Below are 13,827 nucleotides of genomic sequence, written 5' to 3'. Positions count from 1 at the left end.
GAGGTGGGGAAACAGAGGCGGGGAATCAAACACGGGGAATCAGAGGTGGGGAATCAGAGGTTGGGATTCAGAGGCAGGGAATCAGAGGCGGGGAATCAGAGGCGGGGAATCAGAGGCAGGGAATCAGATGTGCGGAATCGGAGATGGGGAATCAGAGGCAGGGAATCAGAGGCGGGGAATCAGAGGCGGGGAATCAGAGGCCGGGAATCAGATATGGGGAAACAGAGGCGGGGAATCAGAGGCGGGGATACAGAGGCTGGGAATCAGATATGGGGAATCAGAGGTGGGGAATCAGAGGTTGGGAATCAGAGGCAGGGAATCAGAGGCTTGGAATCAGATGCAGGGAATCAGATGCGGGGAATCAGAGGCGGGGAATCAGAGCTGGTGAATCAGAGGTGGGGAATCAGAGTTGGGGAATCAGAGGCGGGGACTTAGATATTGGGAAACAGAGGCATGGAATCAGAGGCGGGGAAACAGAGGCGGGGAATCAGATATGGGGAATCAGAGATGGGGAATCAGAGGCAGGGAATCAGATGTGCGGAATCAGTGATGGGGAATCAAAGGCAGGGAATCAGAATCAGAAGCAGGGAATCAGAGGCCGGGAATCAGAGGCCGGAATCAGATGCCGGGAATAAGAGGCCGGGAATCAGAGGTGGGGAATCAGAGTCCGGGAATCAGAGATGGGGATTCAGAGGCGGGGAATGAGATATGGGGAATCAGAGGCGGGGAATCAGAGGCGGGGAAACAGAGGCGGGGAATCAGATATGGGGAATCAGAGGCGGGGAATGAGATATGGGGAATCAGAGGCGGGGAATCAGAGGCGGGGAAACAGAGGCGAGGAATCAGATATGGGGAATCAGAGGTGGTTAATCAAAGGCGGTGAATCAGAGATGTGGAATCAGAGGCGGGGAATCAGAGGCAGGGAATCAAACACGGGGAATCAGAGGCGGGGAATCAGAGCTGGGGAATCAGAGGCGGGGAATCAGAGTTGGGGAATCAGAGGCGGGGAATCAGAGCTTGGGAATCAGAGGTGGGGATCAGAGTCGGGGAATCAGAGGCAGGGAATCAGATGTGCGGAATCCGAGATGGGGAATCAGAGGTGGGGAATCAGAGGCTGTGAATCAGAGATGGGGAATCAGAGGCGGGGAATCAGAGGCAGGAAATCAGACACGGGGATTCAGAGGTTGGGAATCAGACGGGGGGAATCAAAGGCGGGGAATCAGAGCTGGGGAATCAGAGGCAGGGAATCAGAGTTGGGGATTCAGAGGCGGGGAATCAGATATGGGGAAACAGAGGCGGGGAATCAGAGGTGGGCAAACAGAGGCGGGGAATTAGATATGGGGAATCAGAGGTGGGGAATCAGAGGTGGTAAATCAGAGATGGGGAATCACAGGCGGGGAATCAGAGGCAGGGAATAGAACGCGGGGAATCAGAGGCAGGGAATCAGAGTTGGGGCATCAGAGGTTGGGAATTAGATATGGGGAAACAGAGGCAGGGAATCAGAGGCGGGGAAACGGAGGCGGGAAATCAGATATGGGGAATCAGAGGTGGGGAATCAGAGGCAGGGAATCAGATGTGCGGAATCAAAGATGGGGAATCAGAGGCAGCGAATCAGAATCAGAAGCGGGGAATCAGAGGCCGGGAATCAGAGGCCGGGTATCAGATGCTGGGAATAAGAGGCCGGGAATCAGAGGTGGGGAATCAGAGTCCGGGAATCAGAGATGGGGATACAGAGGCGGAAAATGAGATATGGAGAATCAGAGGCGGGGAATCAGAGGCGGGGAAACAGAGGTGGGGAATCAGATATGTGGAATCAGAGGTGGCGAATCAAAGGCGGTGAATCAGAGATGGGGAATCAGAGGCGGGGAATCAGAGGCAGGGAATCAAACACGGGAATTCAGGGGCGGGGAATCAGAGCTGGGGAATCAGAGGCGGGGAATCAGAGTTGGGGAATCAGAGGCAGGGAATCAGATATGGGGAAACAAGGGCAGGGAATCAGAGGCGGGGAAACAGAGGCAGGGAATCAGAGGCGGCGATACAGAGGCGGGGAATCAGATATGGGGAATCAGAGGTGGCGAATCAAATGCGGTGAAACAGAGATGGGGAATCAGGGCAGGGAATCAGAGGCAGGGAATCAAACACGGGGAATCAGAGCTGGGGAATCAGAGGCGGGGAATTAGAGTTGGGGAATCAGAGGAGGGGAATCAGAGGCGGGGAAACAGAGGCGGGGAATCAGATATGGGGAATCAGAGGTTTGGAATCCGAGGTTCGGAATCAGAGGCAGGGAATCAGAGGTGGGGAATCAGAGGCAGAGAATCAGATGTGCGGAATCGGAGATGGGGAATCAGAGGTAGGGAATCAGAGGTGGGGAATCAGAGGCGGGGAATAAGAGGCCGGGAATCAGATATGGGGAAACAGAGGTGGGGAATCAGAGGCGGGGAAACAGAGGCGGGGAATCAGATATGGAGAATCAGAGGTGGGGAATCAGAGGTTGGGAATCAGAGGCAGGGAATCAGAGGCTTGGAATCAGATGCAGGGAATCAGATGCGGGGAATCAGAGGCGGGGAATCAGAGCTGGGGAATCAGAGGTGGGGAATCAGAGTTGGGGAATCAGAGGCGGGGACTTAGATATTGGGAAACAGAGGCGGGGAATCAGAGGCGGGGAAACAGAGGCGGGGAGTCAGATATGGGGAATCAGAGGTGGGGAATCAGAGGCAGGGAATCAGATGTGCGGAATCAGAGATGGGGAATCAGAGGCAGGGAATCAGAATCAGAAGCAGGGAATCAGAGGCCGGGAATCAGAGGCCGGAATCAGATGCCGGGAATAAGAGGCCGGGAATCAGAGGTGGGGAATCAGAGTCCGGGAATCAGAGATGGGGATTCAGAGGCGGGGAATGAGATATGGGGAATCAGAGGCGGGGAATCAGAGGCGGTGAAACAGATGCGGGGAATCAGATAATGGGAATCAGAGGTGGCGAATCAAAGGCGGTGAATCAGAGATGGGGAATCAGAGGCCGGGAATCAGAGGCAGGGAATCAAACACGGGGAATCAGAGGCGGGGAATCAGAGCTGGGGAATCAGAGGCGGGGAATCAGAGTTGGGGAATCAGAGGCGGGGAAGCAGAGGCAGGGAATCAGACGCGGGGATTCAGAGGCGGGGAATCATAGTTGGGAATCAGAGGCGGATAATCAGATATGGGGAAACAGAGGCGGGGAATCAGGGGCGGGGAAACAGAGGCGGGGAATCAGATATGGGGAATCGGATGCGGGGAATCAGAGGCGGGGAATCAGAGCTGTGGAATCAGAGGCGGGGAATCAGAGTTGGGTCATCAGAGGTGAGGTATTAGATATGGGGAAACAGAGGCGGGGAATCAGAGGCGTGGAAACAGAGGCGGGGAATCAGATTTGTGGAATCAGACGTGGGGAATCAGAGGCAGGTAATCAGATGTGCGGAATCAGAGATGGGGAATCAGAGGCAGGGAATCAGAATCAGAAGCGGGGAGTCAGAGGCCGGGAATCAGAGGCCTGGAATCAGATGCTGGGAATAAGAGGCCGGGAATCAGAGGTGGGGAATCAGAGTCCGGGAATCAGAGATGGGGATTCAGAGGCGGGGAATGAGATATGGAGAATCAGAGGCGGGGAATCAGAGGCGGGAAAACAGAGGTGGGGAATCAGATATGGGGAATCAGAGGTGGCGAATCAAAGGCGGTGAATCAGAGATGGGGAATCAGAGGCGGGGAATCAGAGGCAGGGAATCAAACACGGGGAATCAGAGGCGGGGTATCAGAGCTGGGGGAATCAGAGGCTGGGAATCAAAGTTGTGGAATCAGAGGCAGGGAATCAGATATGGGGAAACAGGGGCGGGGAATCAGAGGCGGGGAAACAGAGGCGGGCAATCAGATATGGGGAATCAGAGGCGGGGAATTAGAGTTGGGGAATCAGAGGCGGGGAATCAGAGGTGGGGAAACAGAGGCGGGGAATCAAACACGGGGAATCAGAGGTGGGGAATCAGAGGTTGGGATTCAGAGGCAGGGAATCAGAGGCGGGGAATCAGAGGCGGGGAATCAGAGGCAGGGAATCAGATGTGCGGAATCGGAGATGGGGAATCAGAGGCAGGGAATCAGAGGCGGGGAATCAGAGGCGGGGAATCAGAGGCCGGGAATCAGATATGGGGAAACAGAGGCGGGGAATCAGAGGCGGGGATACAGAGGCTGGGAATCAGATATGGGGAATCAGAGGTGGGGAATCAGAGGTTGGGAATCAGAGGCAGGGAATCAGAGGCTTGGAATCAGATGCAGGGAATCAGATGCGGGGAATCAGAGGCGGGGAATCAGAGCTGGTGAATCAGAGGTGGGGAATCAGAGTTGGGGAATCAGAGGCGGGGACTTAGATATTGGGAAACAGAGGCATGGAATCAGAGGCGGGGAAACAGAGGCGGGGAATCAGATATGGGGAATCAGAGATGGGGAATCAGAGGCAGGGAATCAGATGTGCGGAATCAGTGATGGGGAATCAAAGGCAGGGAATCAGAATCAGAAGCAGGGAATCAGAGGCCGGGAATCAGAGGCCGGAATCAGATGCCGGGAATAAGAGGCCGGGAATCAGAGGTGGGGAATCAGAGTCCGGGAATCAGAGATGGGGATTCAGAGGCGGGGAATGAGATATGGGGAATCAGAGGCGGGGAATCAGAGGCGGGGAAACAGAGGCGGGGAATCAGATATGGGGAATCAGAGGTGGCGAATCAAAGGCGGTGAATCAGAGATGGGGAATCAGAGGCCGGGAATCAGAGGCAGGGAATCAAACACGGGGAATCAGAGGCGGGGAATCAGAGCTGGGGAATCAGAGGCTGGGAATCAAAGTTGGGGAATCAGAGGCAGGGAATCAGATATGGGGAAACAGGGGCGGGGAATCAGAGGCGGGGAAACAGAGGCGGGGATTCAGATATGGGGAATCAGAGGCGGGGAATTAGAGTTGGGGAATCAGAGGCGGGGAATCAGAGGCGGGGAAACAGAGGCGGGGAATCAAACACGGGGAATCAGAGGTGGGGAATCAGAGGTTGGGAATCAGAGGCAGGGAATCAGAGGCGGGGAATCAGAGGCGGGGAATCAGAGGCAGGGAATCAGATGTGCGGAATCGGAGATGGGGAATCAGAGGCAGGGAATCAGAGGCGGGGAATCAGATATGTGGAATCAGAGGTGGCGAATCAAAGGCGGTGAATCAGAGATGGGGAATCAGAGGCGGGGAATCAGAGGCAGGGAATCAAACACGGGAATTCAGGGGCGGGGAATCAGAGCTGGGGAATCAGAGGCGGGGAATCAGAGTTGGGGAATCAGAGGCAGGGAATCAGATATGGGGAAACAAGGGCAGGGAATCAGAGGCGGGGAAACAGAGGCAGGGAATCAGAGGCGGCGATACAGAGGCGGGGAATCAGATATGGGGAATCAGAGGTGGCGAATCAAATGCGGTGAAACAGAGATGGGGAATCAGGGCAGGGAATCAGAGGCAGGGAATCAAACACGGGGAATCAGAGCTGGGGAATCAGAGGCGGGGAATTAGAGTTGGGGAATCAGAGGAGGGGAATCAGAGGCGGGGAAACAGAGGCGGGGAATCAGATATGGGGAATCAGAGGTTTGGAATCCGAGGTTCGGAATCAGAGGCAGGGAATCAGAGGTGGGGAATCAGAGGCAGAGAATCAGATGTGCGGAATCGGAGATGGGGAATCAGAGGTAGGGAATCAGAGGTGGGGAATCAGAGGCGGGGAATAAGAGGCCGGGAATCAGATATGGGGAAACAGAGGTGGGGAATCAGAGGCGGGGAAACAGAGGCGGGGAATCAGATATGGAGAATCAGAGGTGGGGAATCAGAGGTTGGGAATCAGAGGCAGGGAATCAGAGGCTTGGAATCAGATGCAGGGAATCAGATGCGGGGAATCAGAGGCGGGGAATCAGAGCTGGGGAATCAGAGGTGGGGAATCAGAGTTGGGGAATCAGAGGCGGGGACTTAGATATTGGGAAACAGAGGCGGGGAATCAGAGGCGGGGAAACAGAGGCGGGGAGTCAGATATGGGGAATCAGAGGTGGGGAATCAGAGGCAGGGAATCAGATGTGCGGAATCAGAGATGGGGAATCAGAGGCAGGGAATCAGAATCAGAAGCAGGGAATCAGAGGCCGGGAATCAGAGGCCGGAATCAGATGCCGGGAATAAGAGGCCGGGAATCAGAGGTGGGGAATCAGAGTCCGGGAATCAGAGATGGGGATTCAGAGGCGGGGAATGAGATATGGGGAATCAGAGGCGGGGAATCAGAGGCGGTGAAACAGATGCGGGGAATCAGATAATGGGAATCAGAGGTGGCGAATCAAAGGCGGTGAATCAGAGATGGGGAATCAGAGGCCGGGAATCAGAGGCAGGGAATCAAACACGGGGAATCAGAGGCGGGGAATCAGAGCTGGGGAATCAGAGGCGGGGAATCAGAGTTGGGGAATCAGAGGCGGGGAAGCAGAGGCAGGGAATCAGACGCGGGGATTCAGAGGCGGGGAATCATAGTTGGGAATCAGAGGCGGATAATCAGATATGGGGAAACAGAGGCGGGGAATCAGGGGCGGGGAAACAGAGGCGGGGAATCAGATATGGGGAATCGGATGCGGGGAATCAGAGGCGGGGAATCAGAGCTGTGGAATCAGAGGCGGGGAATCAGAGTTGGGTCATCAGAGGTGAGGTATTAGATATGGGGAAACAGAGGCGGGGAATCAGAGGCGTGGAAACAGAGGCGGGGAATCAGATTTGTGGAATCAGACGTGGGGAATCAGAGGCAGGTAATCAGATGTGCGGAATCAGAGATGGGGAATCAGAGGCAGGGAATCAGAATCAGAAGCGGGGAGTCAGAGGCCGGGAATCAGAGGCCTGGAATCAGATGCTGGGAATAAGAGGCCGGGAATCAGAGGTGGGGAATCAGAGTCCGGGAATCAGAGATGGGGATTCAGAGGCGGGGAATGAGATATGGAGAATCAGAGGCGGGGAATCAGAGGCGGGAAAACAGAGGTGGGGAATCAGATATGGGGAATCAGAGGTGGCGAATCAAAGGCGGTGAATCAGAGATGGGGAATCAGAGGCGGGGAATCAGAGGCAGGGAATCAAACACGGGGAATCAGAGGCGGGGTATCAGAGCTGGGGGAATCAGAGGCTGGGAATCAAAGTTGTGGAATCAGAGGCAGGGAATCAGATATGGGGAAACAGGGGCGGGGAATCAGAGGCGGGGAAACAGAGGCGGGCAATCAGATATGGGGAATCAGAGGCGGGGAATTAGAGTTGGGGAATCAGAGGCGGAGAATCAGAGGTGGGGAAACAGAGGCGGGGAATCAAACACGGGGAATCAGAGGTGGGGAATCAGAGGTTGGGATTCAGAGGCAGGGAATCAGAGGCGGGGAATCAGAGGCGGGGAATCAGAGGCAGGGAATCAGATGTGCGGAATCGGAGATGGGGAATCAGAGGCAGGGAATCAGAGGCGGGGAATCAGAGGCGGGGAATCAGAGGCCGGGAATCAGATATGGGGAAACAGAGGCGGGGAATCAGAGGCGGGGATACAGAGGCTGGGAATCAGATATGGGGAATCAGAGGTGGGGAATCAGAGGTTGGGAATCAGAGGCAGGGAATCAGAGGCTTGGAATCAGATGCAGGGAATCAGATGCGGGGAATCAGAGGCGGGGAATCAGAGCTGGTGAATCAGAGGTGGGGAATCAGAGTTGGGGAATCAGAGGCGGGGACTTAGATATTGGGAAACAGAGGCATGGAATCAGAGGCGGGGAAACAGAGGCGGGGAATCAGATATGGGGAATCAGAGATGGGGAATCAGAGGCAGGGAATCAGATGTGCGGAATCAGTGATGGGGAATCAAAGGCAGGGAATCAGAATCAGAAGCAGGGAATCAGAGGCCGGGAATCAGAGGCCGGAATCAGATGCCGGGAATAAGAGGCCGGGAATCAGAGGTGGGGAATCAGAGTCCGGGAATCAGAGATGGGGATTCAGAGGCGGGGAATGAGATATGGGGAATCAGAGGCGGGGAATCAGAGGCGGGGAAACAGAGGCGGGGAATCAGATATGGGGAATCAGAGGTGGCGAATCAAAGGCGGTGAATCAGAGATGGGGAATCAGAGGCCGGGAATCAGAGGCAGGGAATCAAACACGGGGAATCAGAGGCGGGGAATCAGAGCTGGGGAATCAGAGGCTGGGAATCAAAGTTGGGGAATCAGAGGCAGGGAATCAGATATGGGGAAACAGGGGCGGGGAATCAGATATGGGGAATCAGAGGCGGGGAATTAGAGTTGGGGAATCAGAGGCGGGGAATCAGAGGCGGGGAAACAGAGGCGGGGAATCAAACACGGGGAATCAGAGGTGGGGAATCAGAGGTTGGGAATCAGAGGCAGGGAATCAGAGGCGGGGAATCAGAGGCGGGGAATCAGAGGCAGGGAATCAGATGTGCGGAATCGGAGATGGGGAATCAGAGGCAGGGAATCAGAGGCGGGGAATCAGAGTCCGGGAATCAGATATGGGGAAACAGAGGCGGGGAATCAGAGGCGGGGAAACAGAGGCTGGGAATCAGATATGGGGAATCAGAGGTGGGGAATCAGAGGTTGGGAATCAGAGGCAGGGAATCAGAGGCTTGGAATCAGATGCAGGGAATCAGATGCAGGGAATCAGAGGCGGGGAATCAGAGCTGGGGAATCAGAGGTGGGGAATCAGAGTTGGGGAATCAGAGGCGGGGACTTAGATATTGGGAAACAGAGGCGGGGAATCAGAGGCGGGGAAACAGAGGCGGGGAATCAGATATGGGGTATCAGAGATGGGGAATCAGAGGCAGGGAATCAGATGTTCGGAATCAGAGATGGGGAATCAAAGGCAGGGAATCAGAATCAGAAGCAGGGAATCAGAGGCCGGGAATCAGAGGCCGGAATCAGATGCCGGGAATAAGAGGCTGGGAATCAGAGGTGGGGAATCAGAGTCCGGGAATCAGAGATGGGGAATCAGAGGCGGGGAATGAGATATGGGGAATCAGAGGCGGGGAATCAGAGGCGGGGAAACAGAGGCGAGGAATCAGATATGGGGAATCAGAGGTGGCGAATCAAAGGCGGTGAATCAGAGATGGGGAATCAGAGGCGGGGAATCAGAGGCAGGGAATCAAACACGGGGAATCAGAGGCGGGGAATCAGAGCTGGGGAATCAGAGGCGGGGAATCAGAGTTGGGGAATCAGAGGCGGGGAATCAGAGCTTGGGAATCAGAGGTGGGGATCAGAGTCGGGGAATCAGAGGCAGGGAATCAGATGTGCGGAATCCGAGATGGGGAATCAGAGGTGGGGAATCAGAGGCTGTGAATCAGAGATGGGGAATCAGAGGCGGGGAATCAGAGGCAGGAAATCAGACACGGGGATTCAGAGGTTGGGAATCAGACGGGGGGAATCAAAGGCGGGGAATCAGAGCTGGGGAATCAGAGGCAGGGAATCAGAGTTGGGGATTCAGAGGAGGGGAATCAGATATGGGGAAACAGAGGCGGGGAATCAGAGGTGGGCAAACAGAGGCGGGGAATTAGATATGGGGAATCAGAGGTGGGGAATCAGAGGTGGTGAATCAGAGATGGGGAATCACAGGCGGGGAATCAGAGGCAGGGAATAGAACGCGGGGAATCAGAGGCAGGGAATCAGAGTTGGGGCATCAGAGGTTGGGAATTAGATATGGGGAAACAGAGGCGGGGAATCAGAGGCGGGGAAACGGAGGCGGGAAATCAGATATGGGGAATCAGAGGTGGGGAATCAGAGGCAGGGAATCAGATGTGCGGAATCAGAGATGGGGAATCAGAGGCAGCGAATCAGAATCAGAAGCGGGGAATCAGAGGCCGGGAATCAGAGGCCGGGAATCAGATGCTGGGAATAAGAGGCCGGGAATCAGAGGTGGGGAATCAGAGTCCGGGAATCAGAGATGGGGATTCAGAGGCGGGGAATGAGATATGGGGAATCAGAGGCGGGGAATCAGATATGGGGAATCAGAGGCGGGGAATTAGAGTTGGGGAATCAGAGGCGGGGAATCAGAGGCGGGGAAACAGAGGCGGGGAATCAAACACGGGGAATCAGAGGTGGGGAATCAAAGGTTGGGAATCAGAGGCAGGGAATCAGAGGCGGGGAATCAGAGGCGGGGAATCAGAGGCAGGGAATCAGATGTGCGGAATCGGAGATGGGGAATCAGAGGCAGGGAATCAGAGGCGGGGAATCAGAGTCCGGGAATCAGATATGGGGAAACAGAGGCGGGGAATCAGAGGCGGGGAAACAGAGGCTGGGAATCAGATATGGGGAATCAGAGGTGGGGAATCAGAGGTTGGGAATCAGAGGCAGGGAATCAGAGGCTTGGAATCAGATGCAGGGAATCAGATGCAGGGAATCAGAGGCGGGGAATCAGAGGCGGGGACTTAGATATTGGGAAACAGAGGCGGGGAATCAGATATGGGGAATCAGAGATGGGGAATCAGAGGCAGGGAATCAGATGTTCTGAATCAGAGATGGGGAATCAAAGGCAGGGAATCAGAATCAGAAGCAGGGAATCAGAGGCCGGGAATCAGAGGCCAGAATCAGATGCCGGGAATAAGAGGCCGGGAATCAGAGGTGGGGAATCAGAGTCCGGGAATCAGAGATGGGGATTCAGAGGCGGGGAATGAGATATGGGGAATCAGAGGCGGGGAATCAGAGGCGGGGAAACAGAGGCGGGGAATCAGATATGGGGAATCAGAGGTGGCGAATCAAAGGCGGTGAATCAGAGATGGGGAATCAGAGGCCGGGAATCAGAGGCATGGAATCAAACACGGGGAATCAGAGGCGGGGAATCAGAGCTGGGGAATCAGAGGCTGGGAATCAAAGTTGGGGAATCAGAGGCAGGGAATCAGATATGGGGAAACAGGGGCGGGGAATCAGAGGCGGGGAAACAGAGGCGGGGAATCAGATATGGGGAATCAGAGGCCGGGAATTAGAGTTGGGGAATCAGAGGCGGGGAATCAGAGGCGGGGAAACAGAGGCGGGGAATCAAACACGGGGAATCAGAGGTGGGGAATCAGAGGTTGGGAATCAGAGGCAGGGAATCAGAGGCGGGGAATCAGAGGCGGGGAATCAGAGGCAGGGAATCAGATGTGCGGAATCGGAGATGGGGAATCAGAGGCAGGGAATCAGAGGCGGGGAATCAGAGTCCGGGAATCAGATATGGGGAAACAGAGGCGGGGAATCAGAGGCGGGGAAACAGAGGCTGGGAATCAGATATGGGGAATCAGAGGTGGGGAATCAGAGGTTGGGAATCAGAGGCAGGGAATCAGAGGCTTGGAATCAGATGCAGGGAATCAGATGCAGGGAATCAGAGGCGGGGAATCAGAGCTGGGGAATCAGAGGTGGGGAATCAGAGTTGGGGAATCAGAGGCGGGGACTTAGATATTGGGAAACAGAGGTGGGGAATCAGAGGCGGGGAAACAGAGGCGGGGAATCAGATATGGGGAATCAGAGATGGGGAATCAGAGGCAGGGAATCAGATGTTCGGAATCAGAGATGGGGAATCAAAGGCAGGGAATCAGAATCAGAAGCAGGGAATCAGAGGCCGGGAATCAGAGGCCGGAATCAGATGCCGGGAATAAGAGGCTGGGAATCAGAGGTGGGGAATCAGAGTCCGGGAATCAGAGATGGGGAATCAGAGGTGGGGAATGAGATATGGGGAATCAGAGGCGGGGAATCAGAGGCGGGGAAACAGAGGCGAGGAATCAGATATGGGGAATCAGAGGTGGCGAATCAAAGGCGGTGAATCAGAGATGGGGAATCAGAGGCGGGGAATCAGAGGCAGGGAATCAAACACGGGGAATCAGAGGCGGGGAATCAGAGCTGGGGAATCAGAGGCGGGGAATCAGAGTTGGGGAATCAGAGGCGGGGAATCAGAGCTTGGGAATCAGAGGTGGGGATCAGAGTCGGGGAATCAGAGGCAGGGAATCAGATGTGCGGAATCCGAGATGGGGAATCAGAGGTGGGGAATCAGAGGCTATGAATCAGAGATGGGGAATCAGAGGCGGGGAATCAGAGGCAGGAAATCAGACACGGGGATTCAGAGGTTGGGAATCAGACGGGGGGAATCAAAGGCGGGGAATCAGAGCTGGGGAATCAGAGGCAGGGAATCAGAGTTGGGGATTCAGAGGCGGGGAATCAGATATGGGGAAACAGAGGCGGGGAATCAGAGGTGGGCAAACAGAGGCGGGGAATTAGATATGGGGAATCAGAGGTGGGGAATCAGAGGTGGTAAATCAGAGATGGGGAATCACAGGCGGGGAATCAGAGGCAGGGAATAGAACGCGGGGAATCAGAGGCAGGGAATCAGAGTTGGGGCATCAGAGGTTGGGAATTAGATATGGGGAAACAGAGGCGGGGAATCAGAGGCGGGGAAACGGAGGCGGGAAATCAGATATGGGGAATCAGAGGTGGGGAATCAGAGGCAGGGAATCAGATGTGCTGAATCAGAGATGGGGAATCAGAGGCAGCGAATCAGTATCAGAAGCGGGGAATCAGAGGCCGGGAATCAGAGGCCGGGAATCAGATGCTGGGAATAAGAGGCCGGGAATCAGAGGTGGGGAATCAGAGTCCGGGAATCAGAGATGGGGATACAGAGGCGGAAAATGAGATATGGAGAATCAGAGGCGGGGAATCAGAGGCGGGGAAACAGAGGTGGGGAATCAGATATGTGGAATCAGAGGTGGCGAATCAAAGGCGGTGAATCAGAGATGGGGAATCAGAGGCGGGGAATCAGAGGCAGGGAATCAAACACGGGGAATCAGAGTTGGGGAATCAGAGGCAGGGAATCAGATATGGGGAAACAAGGGCAGGGAATCAGAGGCGGGGAAACAGAGGCGGGGAATCAGATATGGGGAATCAGAGGTGTGGAATCAGAGGTTGGGAATCAGAGGCAGCGAATCAGAGGCGGAGATACAGAGGCGGGGAATCAGATATGGGGAATCAGAGGTGGCGAATCAAATGCGGTGAAACAGAGATGGGGAATCAGGGCAGGGAATCAGAGGCAGGGAATCAAACACGGGGAATCAGAGCTGGGGAATCAGAGGCGGGGAATTAGAGTTGGGGAATCAGAGGAGGGGAATCAGAGGCGGGGAAACAGAGGCGGGGAATCAGATATGGGGAATCAGAGGTTTGGAATCAGAGGTTCGGAATCAGAGGCAGGGAATCAGAGGTGGGGAATCAGAGGCAGGGAATCAGATGTGCGGAATCGGAGATGGGGAATCAGAGGTAGGGAATCAGAGGTGGGGAATCAGAGGCGGGGAATAAGAGGCCGGGAATCAGATATGGGGAAACAGAGGTGGGGAATCAGAGGCGGGAAACAGAGGCGGGGAATCAGATATGGAGAATCAGAGGTGGGGAATCAGAGGTTGGGAATCAGAGGCAGGGAATCAGAGGCTTGGAATCAGATGCAGGGAATCAGATGCGGGGAATCAGAGGCGGGGAATCAGAGCTGGGGAATCAGAGGTGGGGAATCAGAGTTGGGGAATCAGAGGCGGGGACTTAGATATTGGGAAACAGAGGCGGGGAATCAGAGGCGGGGAAACAGAGGCGGGGACTCAAATACGGGGAATCAGAGGTGGGGAATCAGAGGCAGGGAATCAGATGTGCGGAATCAGAGATGGGGAATCAGAGGCAGGGAATCAGAATCAGAAGCAGGGAATCAGAGGCCGGGAATCAGAGGCCGGAATCAGATGCCGGGAATAAGAGGCCGGGAATCAGAGGTGGGGAATCAGAGTCCGGGAATCAGAGATGGGGAT

The sequence above is a fragment of the Narcine bancroftii genome, unplaced genomic scaffold, assembly GCF_036971445.1.
Source record: "Narcine bancroftii isolate sNarBan1 unplaced genomic scaffold, sNarBan1.hap1 Scaffold_159, whole genome shotgun sequence".
NCBI classification, from domain to species: Eukaryota; Metazoa; Chordata; class Chondrichthyes; order Torpediniformes; family Narcinidae; genus Narcine; species Narcine bancroftii.
This window is presented reverse-complemented; position numbering follows the sequence as displayed.